The sequence below is a fragment of the Monodon monoceros genome, unplaced genomic scaffold, assembly GCF_005190385.1.
Source record: "Monodon monoceros isolate NGI ecotype Baffin Bay Population unplaced genomic scaffold, NGI_Narwhal_1 Super_Scaffold_2, whole genome shotgun sequence".
NCBI lineage: Eukaryota > Metazoa > Chordata > Mammalia > Artiodactyla > Monodontidae > Monodon > Monodon monoceros.
Genome location: NW_021703776.1, coordinates 92,363,826 through 92,384,128, shown reverse-complemented (window position 1 = coordinate 92,384,128; position 20,303 = coordinate 92,363,826). Strand labels below are relative to the sequence as shown.

At 46.7% G+C, this 20,303-nt stretch overlaps 1 protein-coding gene across 1 annotated transcript in view; it reads right to left on the bottom strand.

The window, feature by feature from the left end:
• TMEM178B (transmembrane protein 178B) overlaps nt 1-20,303 on the bottom strand; it is a 362,017-nt gene that overhangs the window by 35,937 nt on the left and 305,777 nt on the right. The window lies entirely within an intron of this gene.

The following is a 20,303-nucleotide window of genomic DNA, read 5'->3' as shown; positions in this document are numbered from 1 at the left end:
AGGCCACCTGCCCTTTACAGACAGGTTGGTACAACCAAGCTTCCTCTGCAGAGGACAGAGCCTCCAGTGGTGACTGTCTCCTCGCGTGCAAACACATGCTGGGGCCGCGTGGTCCATACGCACAGGGAGAGATCCTCATCGTAGCTGTCATTTCTTTTACATCTCCTTTGCGCCAGGCACAGCACCGTTCTTTCCAAGGCTTCTCTCTCAACCTTCTAAGATATGTACTGTCTTTATCCCTATCTGAAAAATGCAGCAAGTTGCTGAAAGCCATACAGTGAGTGGTAGGACAGGGCGGCAAGCCCAGATCTGTGCGGCTCCCCAGTCATAATCCAGCATTAGTCACCTCTCCGGGCAGGGAGAACCAGACAAATGGACCGTTAGAGCTGGGCTGGGTCAGGTCCTGGCAGTCTGGCTGCACCTGCCAAGGACTCCCTCCCTTCCCTCCAGGGTTTGCTGGTCTCCCAGGAGGTCAGGAGTGAGCATGAAGCTGCCGGTGGCAACGCTTTCCTCCTTCTCCAGCCCGGCCCCCAGGGTCTCAGCTCCCCTTGCACGTGAGGCCGCAGGGTGGGCACCATGCTTCCTGCTCTCGGACTGTACCCCCGAGGAGGCCTCCTCAGGTCAACCCGGTTTTCCAGATCAGGCCCTTCTCCGCTCCGCGCCCCACTGACCCGCCAGACAAAGCCTGGCGTAGGCACAGAGGGGAGGAGGGCCGTCTGGAAAGGTGGTATTTTTAGCAGAAGGGAGAGGGCAGAGCTGCTGCCATGTCAGCCTCATTCAGCAACTGGCTCGGCTTGGCTTCCTCCCAGTTCCAGCCCCGCCCTCCGGTGCCTCTCCCCCCCCCCCCACCCGCCTCCCCTGGAACCCGGCCTTCTTACCGCCCTCCTGGGTAACACACCACAACAGGGCTCCCAACAGGAGCCGTTTGTCTGGGCCTCTGCCCTAAGGGGTGGGAGGCGGGGATTTCAGAGCAGCCTGGAGATCCCCTGGGCATTCCCTTCTCTTGGAGGAAGGGAGGGAGGAATGTGTGTGTGTGACGCTGAGGACCGGACAGCAAACTACATCAATCCCCCCCCCCCCCGCCCAACCCCCCGCATCCAAGCAAGCACGGACGGTCTCTTCTCATCCCCGGGAAACGAACACCCAGGTTTCCGTGGGGAGCACCTCACAGGCATCACGTCCCCTCTCTGCCTCTCTCTCACTCCAGTGCAGAGCAAACAGAGGATCCCTGGCACAGTTTGGCTTGAGGCCTCCTGCCCTCCCTGCCGCCGCCCTCACGCTGGAGACAGATGTGGTCCACGTGCCTTGTCCTGACACTGAAGATCAGACACTGGCAGCCGCCTCCCCGCCCTCCAGGGAGGAAGCTGGTTGGGGGGTGGGGGTGGGTGGGAAGGAGAACAGCAGCAGAGCCTCCCCAAGGAGGTGGGGGGACCTGACAGGGCCCTGTCACAGAGGCAGAAATCCACAGACAGCCCGTTCCTGCTTTACTGAGTTCTCCTTAGTCCTCCCCACCCATGCCGACCCGGAGTGCCCGCCGCAGCCAGGTAGCAGTCACATCCATTACTCTTTGCTCTGGGGGCTCCCTCCACTCTCCACTGTAGTCAAGGGCAAGCAGGTGATGGGAATGGGAAAAGAGAGGTCAGGGTATTTTCGGTCTAAAGGAGATTTATATCCCCTTAAACAGGTCAGGAAATTTTTCTTCTATACCCCTGTGAAACCAATGGTTCCCTTTTCAGTAACTGGAGGGTTTCCAGGAAAAATCTCGGCCCCTCTGCCAGCACTAGAGAGGACAAACCTGCTGAAGCCCCAGAGCCCCTTCCTGCTGCACTTGGCCGGTACCGGCCCCTGGGCTGTGCAGACCCGTGGGAGCAAAGGTACTGCCTGGGGGACTGAATGGAGACGGGGTCCTGTAAGGTGTGTGTACTTGGGCCAGGGATGGAAAAGCGGGCTGGGCAGGAAAAGAGAAATGCAAATCATTAAAAGAGGGAAGCGTATTGCTGTTGGTGGACGAAAACAAAGTGCTTTACTTAGAAGAAAACAGAGCAAAAGGCAGGAAGGGAAATGGAGAGAATAATTCCTCTTCCAAAAGTCCTGAGACAGATAATAGTCATCTGTGTCCCAGGTCAGGGAGGGCTGTGCCTCCAAGACAGACTAGGTACACTCTACTGTCTCCCAAAGGCTTGGTCAACAAAAGCTGAGGCTCACGTTAAGTTGCTGATCTGGAAAGAAGGATGAAAACCAGAGGTCAGGTCTGAGTATTTTCACTGACTTGGGAGGATATTCCCCATCACCCTTTGAGCCTGATTTTGCTAGAGCCATGCAAGTACGGCTGGTTATTTTGCCCTCAGACCCACGTGGTAACTCAGGGCAGCTGTAGCAACAACTTATAAGGTAGGTAGGACAAGAAATATTCCTATTTTGCAGGATTTAAAGAAGTTAAATAATTTATTAACAGTCTCAAACCCGTGAACTAAAAAAAGGAGTGAGCTGGGTTATTGAGTTGTGTGGGAAAGTAAAGTTAAAATGTAATTAATGTATCTAGTATTTCTTCCTCCCAAATTAAGCCAGGATTATAGTTACAAGATTTTTTTTTTTTTTAAGACAGAAATTCACACAGAAGGGGAAACTAGGAAAGGAGACAGCGGCAACAGAAGATTGGAAACCGTAAAGCTGAGAGACAGTATAATTGCCTCAGCAGAACTAAAGAGCTAAGGCGAGAGCCAGCAGGGGGGAAGCTGAAAACCATCCTGCCAAATCCCCAAAAGGCTCAGGAACTGGCATCAGGAAGTTAAGCAGAGGGGAGGGAGATAAAACAAGGATTTGGTACAAGTTGTTTGAGCTGGAACTAGAACCCTAGCTCCCCTCACCCACTCTACACCTCTGGGGCTACCCCCTTTCCCCCACCCCCCAGGGTGGAGTGGGCATACTTAGGACTGGGGGTTGACAAGCTCAGGTGAGGGCTGGCCGGCACAGCTGAGGGTCATTATGCACAGAGCAAGTGTCTGTGCACATACAGAATGTTGAAGGCTTACCCTTGAGACCCCAGGCCTCTTCTGCCTGGCTCTCAGAAGCAGACTGCCCTGCCTTTGCCCTATAGCCTGGAAGCTGGGAGAGACCTTTCTGGTGATAACCAGCACAAGAGAAAATATCTAGACACATTGCCACTGTGTGTTGTGAGGGAGGCATAAGCAGCCACTCCAACCATCTACAGTGAAGCCTCCCATCGGCAAGCCCACCCCCGACTCAGGGCTTCCAGGCAGCCCCAAATACCTGAGAAAAGCTATAAGCTGTGAGAAGAGCTTGAGGAAACAAACTGCAGGGAAAAGAAACAATAATTAAAAACTATTACTGGGAAATGCAAATCAAAACCACAATGAGATACCACCTCATACCTGTCAGAATGGCCATCGTCAAAAAGACCACAAATAACAAATGTTGGTGAGGATGTGGAGAAAAGGGAACCCTTGTGCACTGTTGGCGGCAATGCAAATTTGTGCAGCCACTGTGGAAAACAGTATGGAGGGTTCTCAAAAAACTAAAACTAGAACTACCCTATGACCCAGCAATTCCACTCCTGGGTATATATCCGAAAAGAACAAAAACACTAATTTGAAAAGATACGTGCACCCCAGTGTTCAGAGCAGCATTACTTACAATTGTCAAGATATGGAAGCAACCTAAATGTCCATCAACAGATGAATAAAGAAAATGCGATATATATATTTATACACACACACACAATGGAATACTACTCAGTATTCTATAAAAAAATAACAAAATTTTGCCATTTGCAGCAACATGGATGGACTTGGAGGGCATTATGCTAAGTGAAACAAGCCAGACAGAGAAAGACAAATACTGTATGACATCACTTATATGTGGAATCTAAAAAATACAACAAACTAGTGAATATAACAAAAAAGAAGCAGACTCACAGATACAGAGAACAAACTAGTGCTTACCAGTGGGGGGATGGCAGGGGGAATACAGGGGTGAGGGTGGGAGAAACAAACTACTGGGTGTTAGATAAGCTCAAGGATGTACTGTACAACATGGGGAATATAGCTAATATTTCATAATAACTGTAAATGGAAAGTAATCTTTAAGAATTGTATAAAAAATTTTTATACAAAATTGTATAAAATAAATTTAAAAATTATTAATATCCCCAAGAGACAAGAGAAGAAACACAGTTTGCCTCCATGAAATACAAACAGGATACTATTGAAAAGAACTCTCTGAAGAACAAAAATAATACCTTATAATAATGGAATCAAAATCACTGAAATTAATATTATAAAATCAATTCTAATTTATGGATTAACAGTCCTATCTTGTTCCAAAAGATTTAGGAGTCTTACAAAATGCACACAGTATAACAGGATAAAAATAATCAACAAGGAAATGAAGGAGAACAAAAATAAAAAAATAAAAGAAGATGAAGCCAGATATCACATTCACACACAAAATTTGGTTCACGATGTCTTTAGAAAGGTTATTATAGTCACCATATTTGGATTTAAGGCATTAGGTATTATTTTGATTATCTTTAAATCTTTGTTGTTTTTTATTTGCGTTTGAGAAAATCCCAAAGGCCACTCTGCCTATGGAATGACCCACATATAGATGGCCCCATTCCTGCCCACCTGCATTAGCCCATGTGTCAATTTCATTTCTTTAGGAGTAAGAATCTGCCTTTTTTGCTCTTTGTGATTGCTCACTGTGCTCACAGCAGTACTTTGCACCCAGGAATTTACACAGCTTGTACAGTTAATAACCCTTGAACAAAGAGGGGAGTTGGGGCACCGACGCCCCGCACAGTGGAAAATCCACGTATAACTTATCGTTGGCCCTCTGTACACTTAGCTTCTCTGAATCCACGGTTCTGCATCCATGGATTTAGTTAACCACGCATGTTGTGCTACTGTAGTATGTACTCTTGAAAAACACCCACGAATAAGTGGACCCATGTAGTTCAAAACTGTTGTTCAAGGGTCAGCTGTTATTTCTTTCCCCGCCTTTTTGTAGAAAGAAGGAAGGAGGCAAGGAGGGAGGGAAGGAGGTGGCGGGGGGAAGGAAAGGAAAAAGAAAACCTAACTCAACTATCTGAAGCCATGGAAAAATATTATGCAGGGTCAGCCTAAGAATAATCCCCTTGGAAAGAACTTGGAATAGTGAGTTGGGCAGGCAAAGGCTGAGATCAAGAAAAATCTTCTCATGAATTGTGTTGGGTTTGAGTCTAATATCTGTATTCCACGACCGTAATGTTTGACATTCTAATGTTCGAAATGAGAAAGGTGCATTCTAAACTTTCTAGAAAAAGAATTTAGCTCAGTGCAGTGGAAAGGAGTGGGCAGAAGGGGGTGGATGATGAGGACAGAGGAGGAAGAAAACCAGGAGAACCATTAAACAGAAGCAGAAAAAAGCCGTTCTCCCTCGTGGAAAAATTTTTATTTTGAAGTTTACACTCCTATTAACATTTAAATTGAAAGGTATTGCTTGCAACTCTACATAGGAAACCAGGATATCTGCATTTAAATAAACACCATTCAGAGAAGGAAAATATATATGGGCTCTGAATTTCTTTCTATTTGCTCTTTAAAGAACTCAGTACAAAAAAACTGATGAGGGCTGGGATTTTCTTCTCATTAAAAAAACAGAGATGGTCGGGATAAGTATGGGTTAGACCTTGCTGTGTCAGTAAAGACAGGAGATGGGGAGGGCAGACACTGTTAATACAGTGGTCCAGCGTGAAGAGTATGGCGAAACCAACAAGGTCATGGTCCTCTTCTGCTGGCCACGCGGGGCACCTCTGCCTGATATGAGCACTGCCTTGGCTACAAGGATGGAAGAGTGTCAGCTGCCCTGGTAGCTGGACATGCATTCACAAATTAATCAGTCCCTCTGGGGTTCAAGGTCACAAGAATTGGAGGGCAGAGCAAGGTGGTGAGGACAGAACTCAGTGCTTTTGCCCCAAGGGATCGGTCTGGAAGGGAAGAAGTGGAGAGAGATAGTTGGGCAATGAACATGTTAGCCGTGGGGTCAACTCAGGACAGACTGATTCACAGGGGAAGGAATATTCCAGGAACCAATTACTGCACAGCAACCATCTCTGAAGGAAGTGGGGCTTGATTCTGGGTAACCACACAGAGATTCAACTGACGCGGATGCAAGCACGGATTCTTGGAATCAGGCTGCCCTGATTCAGATCCTGGCTCTGCCATGTACTGGCTGCGTGAACTTGAGCACGTTAGTCCCTCTCTCTGGATCTCAGTTTCCACATCTATAACGGGAGGTTATAACAGTGCCTACTTCAAAGGGTTATTGAGAGGATTAAATAAGTTATTATGTATAAACTGCTTAGAATAGTACCTGGCACAAAGCTAGAGCTATACAAATGTAAATAGAAGTGGAGGACACTTAAATTAAAGCTGTTCTCTTTTTTCATACACCACACCTCTCACACGTGCTGTGCAAGAGCACACAAGAGCTAAGCACCATGTTGGGGTTAGCCCCTAATTAAGGATTTGGTACCCAGAGGGAACAGGTTTCTGGGGTCTGTTCTTGTACCTCTCTCGGGTACCAGGAGAGGCTGAGGTGAAGGCTTTATGCATCTATTTGTTAATATTGGGATGCATCCACCCTGGAGTGGTGATGCTTCTTATCCTTGGGGGACCCAAAACAGCTAGAGGCCATGGCAGCTAACAGCAGAGGTGCCGGGGGCCATAGAGGCTGCTTGAAACCTGGGCTCTAGCATTGAGCACTGTACTGATCTAAAAGGAAGAGGCATGGGGCAAGACATAACTTTTCAGTGATCTAACTAGTTAACAGTGAAACAGAGAAGTAGCGCACGAATCTGGAGTAGGAACCTATGTTGATGTCTTCTTTGTATATACGATTAAAAGGTTTTGCCTAGGGCTTTCTTCCAGAGTATAGGTTGGTTCAGCATCGTGATGTAGTTGTATTTAAGAAACCATTTTTATGTGAAAACAAAATAGTTCTTGGGTTTCCATAAGAAAGTGCCCTCTGCCCATCCCCGTGCCTCCATCTTTCTCCAAGAGCCCCGTGTTCCAGTCATGAAAACACTGCAGTTCTCTGAAAGGCTTGGCACTTTCCTCCCTTTCCTTGATGGCGCTGTGCTCTCTGCCAACATGGCTGCCCACATGTTCCACCAGGCAAGCTTCTCATCATCCTTAAAATTTCCCTAAAGAGTAAATGTCTGGGAGGCTTCTAAGGTGCTTTAGCCGACACGGGCGTCCAGTGCTCCAGGCTCCTGTAGCACTTGGCTGATAATCACTCCTCCAGCACTTACCACGTCTTACTGTAATTATTTATGTCTCCCTTCCTCCAGCAAATGTGAGCTTGTTCAGGGCTGTGGTCGTGTCTGGTTTATTTTGCCTTCCCAGTCCCCAGCGCGTTGCCCGGCAAAAGCAGGTGCTCAATAAATGTCTGCTAAGTGAGATCACCATCCCACCCTGTGATGATTACTAAAACTGTATGCACCATGGACTAAAGCACAGTGAAGAGGATGCGCTTACCCAACTCAACCCACTCCAGTACTCAAACGTCATTGTGACTTGAAGCCAACTTCTCTCTCCTCCAACCTTATTTTTAAAAGCCAGCATTAATTATTGCTTAACAATTCAACGTAATTTTTTGCTTTTGTTTTTCTGTGTACACAAAGAAAACATCAACATAGGTTAGGTTTCAGATCGCACAGAGCCATGCAACATGGGGGCTCCTTACCATAAAGTTTAATGAGCACATGTGAAACCCTACAGATCACGATCCCAACAGACCTTCCTGTGCTGTCCCCACAAGTCAGGAAGAGATCGTGGGGGAAGGCAGTTGCTGTAGAAATGAGAAGTGGTTTCTGGGTCAGAAGACGGGCTTGACGCTTCCTGCTCTTCAACCCTACCTCCGGATTAGAGAGCTGCCATAAATAGGGACATTATGTGATACAGCATATACAAATCACATCCATTGTCAAGACAAGGGAAGGCAAATTGCAAAATTTGTACCCGCCTGATGAAAGAAAGCTAGGTCAGCAGCTAAAGCAAGTGCCTGGAGAGAAGAAAGAATGGGGAAAAAACCCAGAACTGAGAGGCAGAGTCCCAAACAAAAAAAACCCTCAAGAATGACTCCCTTCTCCCTGCTGCCACACTGCTGAGCCAACATCAGAAACCGCAGACAGGAATGATGAGAAGGAAACTACAGCGCAGCCAACCAGATACACGCGAGTAGACCCACTGGGTGCCCAGTTCTCTGTCCTCGAGGGTCTCCCTGCCGGGAACGACGAGCTAAACCAATACAGTCGCTATTCCACCCTAGAGAAGCTCCCAACTCTCCTCCTCTAGATCACGTGTCACTGACAGCTGCTCTGAGTGCAGAGGACAGAAATCGGGGTGGCAAGAATGTGTCCCCAGAGAGTCTCCACAAAGCAATGAGAAGATAGGAGCTTTAAGACACATGGGCACCCTAGAGAGCACTATGCTTTCCAGAAACATGCTGCAGGCGCCTGAGAATCGGTTGATTGCAAAGAATTTGAAAGGCCTGGGGAAGAGGAAGAGAAATAGGAATGAGCATTTATTGTGCATCTACTATGCGCAAGGCGCTGGGCTGGGCAATTTACACGGGACACGCCTGTGAAGCCTCGCAATGGCTCTATAAGGAAGATACTATTTCTCTCATTTTGTAGACTTAGCTATGGAGACAATGGAATTTCAGTCGATCAAAGTCACACAGCCAGTCAGAGGCAGGCCTGGGAAACGGCCTCCCTCTGCCCATGCCCTTTCCATTCGATTCCGTGCCGCTTCAAACCCCAGAAGAGAATTTAACATTCAGTAAAATGTAATGGAATATTATTCAGCTGTTAAAATTGCTCTCGTGGAGAATGTCAATGACCAGGGAAAAGTTCATAACAGAATATTAAATGAAAAATAATGCACAAGCCTATCTATTCCATACAACCCCTAGGCTGCGGGTGTACATACGTGCATCCATGCATGTACACCCACGTGGGAGACGCAAGGGAGAAGTACCCCAGATGCTAACAGGGAGCCTTTCTGGGTTGTGATATTTGGGGTTTTGTTTGTTCTTTCCTACAATGAGAATGAATTCCTTTAACAATGAAACGTTGAGTTCTCTGGGAGATGTGAGCTTTACTGCTTTTTAAAGTTCTAAGTACAAATAATGAGGCACACCGAACTGATAGGAGACGTTGATCTCAGGCCTGGCCACAGATTCCTTCTCATGAGTACCCCCTTCTTAAAGGCACACTGCCACTAAGTAGTTTCTTTAGTCTTTTTAACAGTGAAAGCAAAAGACTTGCCAAGCTGCTCTTTGGCCAACAGTATGGACTGTGGAAATACTTGCCATCGGAGGGCAGTGCTTCCTTTACCTGGCAGCTCCAGCTCAGGCCAGCACAGGAGTGCGGCTCTAAGATGTCGCTGCCCTCCGCTGTTATTCTTTCCGCATGTGATGCCATCAGGGAGGTGTGCGGGGCCCCTCAGTACCCTCTCTCTGACTAGATCCCATGCTTTAGGGGCTAGGCACCTTGCAGATACCCGAGAACCTCAGACGGCTCACACGCATGTCCCTATAGCAATCTTCTCACCCTCAAATGTCCCTTCCACTAATGAGGTTCCCAGGAACAAGCACAGCAATTTCTGTCTGAATGACACGATGGTGTAGAGATAAACAACACACTGAACTTGATGTCAGAAGACCTGCATCTGAGGCCCAGTTCTCCCCGTGTTGGCTGGGATGCAGTGTACAGGTCACACCAAACTCTTAGTTCTGAGGCCTAAGAACAATACAGAGAGAACAACAATGGGGCAGAGAACAATGGATGGCGAGCCCCCTGCTCCCTCCATATTCTCCAGCTGTGTGGGCCATACGGCAGCCAGGGCTACTACACGTGGGTGCTGAGGACCTGAAATCGTCATCAAGCACCTGGGCTGAGACACGTACATGTAAAATACACACCAGCTGTCCAAGACGGTATGAGTTTTCACGAAATATCGGAATAATCTGTACACTGGTTACATGCTGATGTGACAGTATTTTGGATATACTACAGTAGATAAAATATGTGATTAAAATTAGTGTTATTGTTTCTTTTTACACAGTTAACGGGGCTAGTAGAACATTTTAACTTGGATTACGGTTTGCATTATATTTCAATGGACAGCACTTTTTTTTTTTTTGAATTTGCTGTGTTGGCAACACAGCATTTATTTATTTAACATCTTTACTGGAGTATAATTGCTTTACAATGGTGTTAGTTTCTGCTGTATAACGAAGTGAACCAGCCATATGCATACGTATATCCCCATATCCCCTCCCTCTTGCGTCTCCCTCCCACCGTCCCTATCCCACCCCTCTAGGTGGATGCAAAAGACCGAGCTGGTCTCCCTGTGCGATGTGGCTGCTTCCCACTGGCTATCTATTTTACATTTGGTAGTGCATATATTGGACAGTACTTTCTGTTTTTTCGGGTTTTTTTTCTTTTTTGTGCGGTACGCGGGCCTCTCACTGCTGTGGCCTCTCCCGTGGCGGAGCACAGGCTCCGGACGCGCAGGCTCAGCGGCCATGGCTCACGGGCCCAGCCGCTCCGCGGCACGCGGGATCTTCCCGGACCGGGGCACGAACCCGCGTCCCCTGCATCGGCAGGCGGACCCTCAACCACTGCGCCACCGGGGAAGCCCAGCATTTTCTAAAGAGAAGGGTAAGACATTGGGCAGAACTTGCTACGAGGGTTTTGCAGCTTGCAGTGCACTCTCCACCTTCAGTTTACACACAGAAGGAGACTGGGGGCAGAGGCTGAAGAGGGCGGGTTCTTAGAAGAGAGTCAGCAGGGGGCTGCGTGTTTCCCTTCCTCCCACGATAGCTTCCCCACTCCCAGCACCACCTCCTCGAGCCAAGAAAAGGGCCCTTGAGAGAACCATTTGGAGAGCGGCACACAGGTACCCTAGAGTTTAGAAGACACAGGGCATGGTACCTACGTGTGGCCCGAAAAGATGAGGCGAGAAGCCGGTTAGAGTTGCCCGTGAAAGCAAAGACAAAGCTACACATCCAGAGTCTGGCTGGGGAACGATCCTGTGCTTTCTCCACGGGCCAAGCGGAGGCCAACGAAGACTAAAGGTTCCTAGAAAAGACGCGACCCAAGAGCTTCACCTGGTAGGGTGTGATGACTGCAACAGAGTCCTATGAGGGGTAGCACCAAAACTGGGGGCTGAGGAAGGAGTGGGACCAGGTCAGCTGGAAGGTGCACTGCCCACATCAGGAGACGATGAGGTGTGGTCAGTCACTGAGAAGCTTTTCCAAAGGAATCACAAAGGTGCCCTGCAAGAGACAGATCAGCACTTGGGCCTTGCTGCATGCAGGGCACCAACAGACAGCAACGCCACCAGGCAAACAAGACCCTGTGGGCCTTTTACCCATCGTTCTCTCGACTCCCACCCCCCCGCCCCACCCCAACCCTAGAGGAAGCAGTAGTAGTAGAGCTCAAGGGGGGCAGGTGGAACAATGCTGAAGAAGGAGCAGAACAGACCTTCTTTCTTACTGCACGTTTCCAGGAGGGGGTCAAGCCCATGCACTGGGGAAGGGAGAAGATTTAAACCAGGTACAAGACCGACATTCTGATACTAGATCCGACTCAAATGTTAATATCTACAAATGCAAGTTTACTAATACCTGAAGGTTACCCAAAGAAACTGTGGGATCTCCTACAGATGTCAACTAAGAACGGGAGATCAGACAGAATGGGGCTAAAAAGATGGTAGTGAGAATAAAAGTTGTAGATGCAGCCTTTTCAATAAATTGGTTAAAAATGATCTTATACAAGTCATATCTGAAACAAGAATGATAACAATACAGCCAGCATTTTTCATGTGTCAGGCATGTCCTAAGCACTTCCTATACCTTATCACATTTAATCTTCCCAACAAATTGATGAGTTTATAACGCTCCTTTTATCGATGAGATAATAAGTAACTTGCCCCAAGTCAGGCAGCTTGCAAGTAGGAGACTCCAAAACCCGGGCTTTTAGACACTTTGCTCTGCAGTCTCTTGGAGTCACTGACCAACTGACATCTGTGACAACAGCCCTTTGTAAACTGTAAAGTACCACCACAAATACCAGCGATCATTTATGTTCACTGGCAGGCTGCAAGGCAGAGGAACAAACACAGGGCACCCAGTGGGCGTTACTGGTATCATCTAATGTGTATTTAGCAGTCTCAGGGCACACTGGTCATTACAAACAACATGGGAAACCCAAGACAAATAACTTCTCCCCCTCCCTGGCCCTTCCCCAAGTCTTTAAATTTGCAATCCAGGCAAATTTTGTTTTCTAATTTAGAAGTATGATAATGAAGGGCCTAAGAAGTGTGTGCTTGCCTCTTGCCACATATAAGCAGAGAGGTTTTCCAAAGCCCATGTGCATGGGGTGGCAGGAACAGGCAGTGTGACAGAAAAAAAAAAAGGGTGGTTTGGAGTAGTAAGGACCATGGAATAGTGGGTGCGCACTGCCCTGGGCAACAGGAGATCTGGTCTTTGACCCCTGCTACTAGTTCTATTACTTTAGGTAAGTCCTATAATTGCAGGGTTCCTCTACTTTCTGAAATGGGGATAATCGTACCTTTCCTGCCTGGAGGTCTGGGGGTAGACCAGATGATTCTTCTCTAGCAGCTGTGATACTCAGCCCCATTTTTGCGATATGCCAGCCTGTCTTTAGCTCAAGAGACGGAGCACAATTCAAAAACAATGGGCACATTACTAAAACACTAATACTACATCCTGGGGCCATTTCTGAGGAGTGCTGAATGATCATAAATCAAGCAGGTAACATAAATCAAGGGAGGTTGTACGCCTCCCACAAGGCTGGGAGTCCCGGGCATGAGACACAGAGCCGCCTCCTCTGTGTGGTCAACCTCCCATCCCCCACTGTGGGTCTCTCCCTGGTAAGGGGATACTCGGTAGTGATCAGTAGTGAGTGAGTGGACTTGGAGGACCTCTCTTTCCCCTTATGCCTTCCTCTGTGGCTCCCCTGGCTTGTTTTTGGAGGCTTCCTGTGACCCAGGCTTCTTTGGCAAATGGTTAAATCTCATTCAAATAAAGATCTTGCCAATAAAAGGGCCTCTGTAAGGAAACTAAAAGTATATCATACCCTCCACTTAAAAACAATTCATCAACAGAAATTCCCTCTCTGGGGTCAGCTTATACTGATTTATTCATTCATTGCATGTTTACCAAGCAGCAGCTATGTTCAACAACAAAACTGGGTCCCTGGCTTCAATGAAAGGTACTTTCCAGGGAGAGAGACAAACGATTTCCATATATGCATACGTATCACACAATGACAGGTGGTGATAAATGCTAGAAAGAAAAATAAAGTAGGTGACAGAGATGAAATGTAATGGGGCAGAAGTGGGGGAGTTGCTAATTAACAGAGGGAGGTTAGAAATGATCTTAACAAAGTGACACTTCAGCAGATACCTGAGGAAGTGAGGGGACAGACAGGTGGATATCTGAGGGAAAGGCATTCCAGGAAGAGGGAATAAGAGAAGCAAAAGCACTCAGGCAGGAATCTGCTTAGCATATTTGAGGAACAGCAGGGAGACGACATATTCTACACAATCCTGTAGGATATCTTTCTCTTCCCAATTATTAGTGTAACACGCTGACTTAGAGCCACGTGATAAATCCTAGTGATTGTTTGGAAGCAAGGAAGTACTTGGTATAACCAGCTAAGTTCTCTTTCAACTTAGGGAAAGAAAAGCAGTAGAATTGATAGGAATTGGTGACTAGCTAAATATGAGAGATGAAGGAGATACATCACTGATGACCCCCAGGTCTCTGGCTTAGATAAGGGGGAAAATGATGATGTCATTGACCCAGATACAGAGTAAAAGAAGAAGCAGAGAGTGTTGCTCCTCTGTTTGCATTCAGTTTTATTTTTATTCATTTTTTGGAGGGGGATGGGAGAAAGGATGTGAAGGGCAGGTCTTGTAGGAGAAGAGAGGATGCTAAGGTCAGTTTGTTAAGCATTTAACAGACATCTAACTGGAGATGTCCCTTATGGCACTTCTCATAAAAGTGAGAAGAGACAAAGGTGAAGGACAGAATTTGAACATCAATATTTAAGGGATGAGAAGAGGAAGAGAAGAAGAATGAGAATGGGTGCCTAAGAAGGGCGGGCAAAATCCGGCATGAGGGCCATCCCAGGAGGGAAAGGAAGAAAGGTTTCAATGATGGCTAATGATACTGAGATCAAATAAGACCTCATGTCAGAAAACAGTCAGCAAAGGATTGCCGAGCACCGACTGTGTGCCAGGCGTTGTGCCAGCCACAGGGAACACTGCAATTCACAAGACTGGCATGGTCTCTTCCACACGGAGCTCACTAGGTTCACAACTAGGAGGTCCCCGCGACCTCGGCATGGGCTCCTTGAGTGGAAGTCGACCTCACTGAGCTCCTAGGAATGAATAGGAGGTAAGGAAATAAAAGTCACTCTTTGACACTCTGCTTTCAGGTGGCCTGACTCTAGTGAAGAGGAGGGAAACGGAGAGACACTTAGGATGGAACGTGGAGTGAGGGGGACTTTTCTTTTCCTAAAGTCCTTAAGACTTGCCTGTATTTCTATGCAGAGGAGAAAGAATTAGCAGAGAGGATGAACCCGAACATATCAGAGGCAACACCCTTTCACGTGCTCTGAGTCTTATCCAGATCAAAAGAGCAGACTCGCACCCAAACGCAGCCGAGTCCCTGGTTCCACTTGACAAACGAGGGCAGCAGAGCCTGGTGGTGAGAAACGCTGAGCCTGGGGGTCAGACGATCTGGGCTTGAATTCCAGATCTACCACTTACTAGCCATGTGACCTTCACGGCTCCGTGCCTCAGTTTCCCCATCTGCAAGCAGGAATAATAACAGTTATCCTCAAAGACTTTTATGAGGATGATATTTTTATATCACTTAGAGGCTGGCCCAAAGTAAGTGCTATGCAAGTGTTGGGAAAGTAAAGTCTAGAAACAGACACACGATTTACACATACGAAGCTTGGTAGATGGGAGGAGGGTTAGAAAGTGGGTGAGCACACAGGTGAGTATATATCTTTCTTCTTCCAAAGCCATGCAGCGCTCATCTCAGAACCCCATCTTCTCTGAAACTCTCTTGGGGAGTTCTACCCAGAATGACCCATTCTGTAGGAAGTACCCAGCATGGAGCATACCTGTGGGCCGACCTCTTACTTAGGGCACATTCATCCATTCACTGACTCATTCATTTGTTCATCACCCACAGAGCTCCACCCCTCGTCCAGGTATTGTTCTATAAAGATGGGTAAGACACTAGCCCTTCCCTCGAGAAGGCTGCTGGTCCAGAAAGCCTTGGGTCTTCTCTCCTGCTGTCTGCCATGTGTGGTGTGGTCATTCAATCGCTTAGAAACTGGGACAGCATCATTTCTTCTCTGTGTCTCTCAGAGCATCTAATACACAGTAGGAGCGCCAAAACCCCACAGGATGAAGGAATGAATGTCTATTCCATTCTGTAGGCACCCGAATGAGTAGGAGCCCACACTGTCTCCCAGAAGATGAGTTATCAAGGGAGAAAGGAGCTGACGCTTCTTTGTCCCTTACTACGTGCCACGCACCGTTGACAGCACACCACTCACTTACAGCCAGTGGTGAGAAAAAGCCTTTCCTACTCCTTTGGTTGAAAACTAATGGCTTCATTTTTATGTTTTCAAATGTTTTCCATTATGTATGGTTTGCTTTCTATGCTTGAAATGTCTCACGTGACTGGAAACATTTTTCATGCTTCACGTATAGTCAGTCGCTTTGGGATTTTGCCAGTGTTTGGCTGTTGGGTCTTTTGTTAAGTAAATGCTTGTTATGTACTTTGGTTCTGCAAGAGAAGAGCAAGCCCACCCCTCTGGCCCCGTGTGCACACTCTCTCCCTCTGCCCTCGACGTTATCTTTGTTCTGTGGCAGCCTATCAAAGCCCGTTCCAGCAATGTGCCTATTAATGAGGCCAGGGTCATCGGCAGATGAGTGAAAACCCAGAACCAAACAGGAATCATTGGGAAAAAACATTTTTTTTCGGTTCTTCCAGGGGAACTAGTGTGTTTGGTTTACCTCCAAGTTAGAAAAAATAAATAAATAAATGGATCGTGGATTTTTTTTTTTTTTTTTTTTTTTGCGATACGCGGGCCTCTCCCTGCTATGGCCTCTCCCATTGCGGAGCACAGGCTCCGGACGTGCAGGCTCAGCGGCCATGGCTCACGGGCCCAGCCGCTCCGCGGCATGTGGGATCTTCCCGGACTGGGGCACGAACCCGTGTCCCCTGCGTCGGCAGGCGGACTCTCAACCACTGCGCCACCAGGGAAGCCCGGATTTTTTTTTTTTAAATCATGATGGACAAAATATTGAAGGCAAGATGTCTATATATTGGTAGCCCATCTTTTCTACCCCTCCAATGACTTCTAAAGGAACAATAACCAAGTTGTGTAGCCTACGCTAGCTCATCAGGTCTTTACGCTTCCCGTGTCCTCCCACCCAGCAGCCCAAAGCAATTCTCAAGTTCCAGATTCATTTTGGCCTTCTGGGGACACTGTCCTTGGCACTGGAAAAGGGAAAAAAGAGTCAGGGGCTTCTGGCCTTGTAGTATTTGGATGCAGGGGTGGGGGGAACATTCCCCTGGACTGGAACTCATGGGTCTGTGGGTAGAATGAACTCTGCTGGCAGAGTCACCTAGATGTTCTTGGGCAGGTTAAAAACAAAGAATTCATTGTCTTGACTGCTTAGAAGGCTCCAGAGAACACAGGGCAAGAAGACTTAAGGTTTTAGAACAGGAAGGAGGTTGAAACCTGGCTCCTTCAGGCTCTGGGACCTTATGACCCACCAAAGAATTTAAAAGAGAGTATTCCTCTTTATTGTAAAGTTAGAATGTATCTGAATTTATATTAAACTGTACTTAGGCTGCATTCCAATATACTTGTAATCTGCCTAAATGAGAACTAAATGTCTGATATCTATTAATGCTACCTGAAGGTGCAGACCTTTCCCCTGGGCTTTCTGGACACCTCGTCAAGGGTGGTCTGCCTGTGCTTCTAATTCTGAACCTCTAACCCCCAATTCCTCATCTTCACCGTCAAAGGGCTCCTCCTCTACCGATGCCAATGGCATCACCAACCTCATAACCTTCTGTCCCCCATACTCCAGCAGCATTCTGAACCCCCTTTTTTGCCACCTTCCTTTCTGACAAGTTGCCAAGTTCCCGGGATTTCGCTTCCATGATAATTAACCCACGTGATTCCCCTCTCTCCTGACTGTCTGGTCCAGCCCACCTCACCCCACCCCTGGTGCAGTCAAAGGAGCCTGCACTTCGTATTAGGGTTAACTACTGCTTCATAACTTCCGGCCCCACGACCTTCAGCAAGTCTCAGTTTCCCCATCGCTAAGGGCAGGAGATAAAATGAGAGAATTTACATGAAATGCGTGCACAGCATCCGGCCCCTAGTCGGAGCCCAGGGAGCAGTAGTTCCTTTTCTACTTGCTGCTCTGCCCCCCAGAGTCTTTCCTCCCAGCATTTCTCTGCTCCGATCCATTTCATGCTCTGCTAGGCAGATTAATTCGTCACATGCAAAACTCACTTTCTCACCTCAGTGCTCAAAACCTTGAACTGCTCCCCACTGTGTCTCGGAGTAAAGTCCACACCGAGGGCCTAGTTTTAGGCCCTTCATATCTGACCCTCACTACCAGCACAATCACTTTTCTGTCTTCTCTCCTTCACACGCCCTGTGCTGTGGCCACCTGGATGGCTGACGCATCTCCGAGATTGCCCTCTGCTCTCCTAGCCTCTTTCCTTTCCTGATGCTGGAGAGAAGGCATCTGTTCCGTGTCTATGTGTCCAGTTCTGACCCATCCAGCTCAGCTCAACCCTTGGGAGAGTCTTCCTGATACTTGATTCTTGGCAAAATCCAAAATAAATAATAATGCACACGTCATTTACCCAACTTTTAGCACTCTGCAGGGATCATTTAATTGTCCAAGTTAAATAATGTTTATGTTAAGGAGATGCCATTACTAAGTATATAAATATAAATTTACAGTAGCTTAGTGTATCTGTGGGTGTGGGGGGATAGACAGAGATAAAAGCTAGACACTAGCTTTCCGTATAGAGATTTCCATATTTCTAGATAGTAAATTAGTTGAGAAATAAAAGTCATTTGCAGATATTCTCTAGTGAAGTATTATTAATTCCCGAACGTTATAAGCTGACCAGGCATATCCTTCTATGTAAGAAGTGTTGCAGACGTTAAAAACCCAGCTGTGAAAACTGAAAACAACTTAAACTACTCCAATAATTGGGACACAGTTAAATAAATTACGGTATGCTCACATTAGAGGCTATTATACAGCCGTAAAAATGATGTTTTTGAAGAAATTAAATGATGTTGAAAAATGCAAGATAAGAAATTGTATATTCTGTCTGCTCCTGGACATAAAATAATGACGAATATAATCGCAAATGATAACAACAGTAAGCAAGAAAAAAAGACCAAAAGAAAATATACCGAAAGGTTAACTGTGCAGGAAGAAGATTACGGTTGTTTTCTATATCCTTTCTCCTTTTCTGTAGTTTCCAAATTCTCAGTAATAAGCATGTGTTGCTTTTACAGTCAGAGAGGAAAATATTCAAAGCATGATTCGAAAACAAATACAGCAACAAAAAAATGTCCTTGGGCTTAGATGAGGCAATATAAGGATAGAGGAAGTTCAAGCAGCCCTTTCAGCATCCTCTAGCCAGAAGCTGTCGCCCCCTTGGAGGCATTTGGATTCCACAGACTAATCACAAAGGTTTCCTCATCAACAGCCTCTGAACCAAATCCTGTGACCAGCTGCACACTAAAGAGCGACTTCACCTACAGGTAAGATGACCCAAGAGTGCCAGGCAAAGGAGTCAAGGTCTCGCAAAAGGACAGAGCATTTTTTTTTTTTTTCCTGTAACGCCTCTGTCCGTGATTGACGATGCATACTGGTAGAAAGCATTATTTTATTTATTGAGTTGTTCAGATTCTTAAGACGATTATGTATCTGTGCACTAAGCAATCTCTCTGTAGGTCTCTTTCAAGGATCAGAACATGCACAGGTATCTCCGAAAGAAGCGCCAGTGAGACTTGAAATGATTACAGATTGATGGACACGTGCTGTGATTGGGGCGGGAAAAACACCGTGATATGAAATCAGTTTTCTACAGACAAGGAGATAGAAGCCCTGAGGAATGTATCAGCTGTAAAATCCTGAATGTCAGACAGAGGATGGGCCAGCAGAAAAGTGCTTTGAACTTGGCACCATGCTTGGCACACAGAAAGTGCTCAGGCAATATTCTTGGTTGATCCACTGACAATTTTTCTAATGTGAAAGATCATCATGACATGGCAGTAGAGTGCTACCATCTGTGCTTCTTTGTGACATTATGAAGCTGAGTGTTCTTCCAAAGATCTAAAGAGAGCACAAGAGTTTACCAATTACACTGATGCTTTTTCATTAAGAGTGGAAATGTTAAATCTTGAGACTCAGGGTCTGGAGTCAGACTGCCTGGGTTTAAGCATCGACTCTTGCCAGCCATGAGACTTTGGGCATCTCTCAGCCTCAGTTTCCCACCTGTAAAATGGGGTTAATAACAGTGTCTCCTTTACAATCTGAGGGTTAGGGAAGATCGTGCATGATACACATTAGATGCTCCGCGAAAGGGAGCTATTTGGGGCACTGGACACTGGCTGAGCTTCACTCCAAGTTCCACTGAACACTCCATGTTGTTGGCAAAGTGGTTCCTTTCCACTCCCTCATCTGAGTCTGTCCAAATACTCTTTTGCAAATGGCTTAGATAAAGTAAAACCCAACATATTTCAGAAGCTAAATGCAGAAGTTAAGTGAAAGTTTTTCTGTCAATAAACAGCATGAATCTCGTTGTCAACCAACTCATGCTGCTGCAAATCTCTTGGGCTCATGATTCAAAAGCAGAAATGTAAGAGAAGATCCAGCTGCTTCTGCACTTGCCTCGATTCGAAAGGCTAGGGCACATTGAGAGCAGCAGAATTTAGAGCAGAATTGTTGGACAATTTCTATTTGAATGAGGTTGATTCAGAGCATCCAAACGTTGGTCAGATTTGATACCTAGTCTGCCTTCCCCACTCTCACCCTTAGGTTCTGACACCACGTCTTGCTTCATAATACGGACAGCATGTTTCTGGCACTTGCCGTGTACTGAATAAAGCACTGTCCTAAAAACTGTGCATT